The following is a 1,461-nucleotide window of genomic DNA, read 5'->3' on the forward strand; positions in this document are numbered from 1 at the left end:
CACCTATTATTTCTTACACTTCACACAATCATAAAAACAAAACTTGACTTGCTTTTGCATAAAGATAAAAACTGTAAACAGATCCACCTCTTGCACAACAGCTGCACAGTTCAAGATAGCAATCCTATTACTAAGAGCAAGATTTGCAAAATGTAAATGGTTGTTTGATAATCATCGTATTTAGTAAATCTCTTTGTAATAATAATAATGAGAATGATAATAGCAGTAAGAACATCTTTCAAAAGTTCCATATTATTTATAAAGATAGAAATAATAGATGATATCAATAATAATCAATGTTAAAATATTGAAAATATTCGTGAACATTATCTTAGCAACCACAGCCCTGCAAAACGCACGTGAGGAGCAAGCCTAGCAGAAATAAAATATCATTTTTTTAAGGAAATTTTCATGATACCTTATGATAATATAACCACAAAGACACTCTCAACCAACAACTTAATAACACGCGCACGCATACTACAACAAAATCTACCACGCGCGCACTTACCTGTGTGGTATGGAGTCAGCTGGCGTAGTCGGACACAGAGAGCTGCGTTATATTAGCTCGGGGTATTGGGTATTGTGTTGCTTCGGTCCCGCTCACATACCCACGGAGAAACATGCACTAGTGAGGTGGCATTGTTAATGCGGAAGAGAGAGCGCGAGTCATTTCATTTCAAGTCTTGAGGTGCTTGGGAATTTGGGGAAGTTCGCGAGAAACGCTTTTATAAATTTATTAACTGAACTTTTTTTCTTCTTTACTCTACGAGCAACGGCTGGCCCGGAACTATCAACAAATGACTGAATTCCATTAAAAAAAATTGAAAAATGGATCACTTCACTCTCAGACACTCGATTACCACAAAACTACAAACTCGAGGGCTGAGGCCCACTCGGAGGCAAAAAGCAAAAAGGGCCTTTAGCACAGCGTGTGCCTGCTTCACACTGCAGACACGGGGCCTCCACCCCTCTCCTCGCCCTCGCCGCTCATGCTCGCACGCACCTCACTCCTGTCACGTTCCTGGTGGCTGTCCTGTGTCTCGGAAGATAATTAAGGCCGCGAGGGATTCCGCCTCTCCTTCAGGACGAACGACGCCGGGTTTTCCTGAGGCCCTTTTGCTGTCCAGGAAAGCCTCACCGATCACTTCCACTCGGACGTCTCCCTCGCCAGCCCATGTCTGTCTCTCTCTCTCCCAGCCTTCCCCCGGGCTCGAAAATTCTTCGGGGATAAAACAAATTTATCCACAGTGGCAACGACACTCGGGTTATATTACGCCTTCGTTCGTCTCATTCGACAGCACGGCGACATTCCTTCCTCGGCAGGAGAGCTGGATTTTCCCCTCAACAAGCAACACTTTCTGTGGTAACAACGAGGCACGTTGGGGGTGAGCGAGAGCCCGAGCGGCGTGTCCTCTTCCGCCGACGGTTAGAGCCACACTGAAGGCTGCTGTCATGGGC

General features: G+C 45.2%; 1 protein-coding gene across 1 annotated transcript in view; it reads right to left on the reverse strand.

Moving 5' to 3' along the window:
- The window catches only part of LOC119592748 (ADAMTS-like protein 5), a gene marked incomplete at its 3' end in the record, with an annotated part of 89,191 nt that extends 87,751 nt beyond the window's left edge, over positions 1-1,440 (reverse strand). Inside the window, 1 exon segment of the mRNA XM_037941683.1 lies at positions 512-1,440.
- Positions 1,441-1,461: the final 21 nt, after the last annotated feature.

This window comes from Penaeus monodon, chromosome 30 (genome assembly GCF_015228065.2).
Source record: "Penaeus monodon isolate SGIC_2016 chromosome 30, NSTDA_Pmon_1, whole genome shotgun sequence".
NCBI classification, from domain to species: Eukaryota; Metazoa; Arthropoda; class Malacostraca; order Decapoda; family Penaeidae; genus Penaeus; species Penaeus monodon.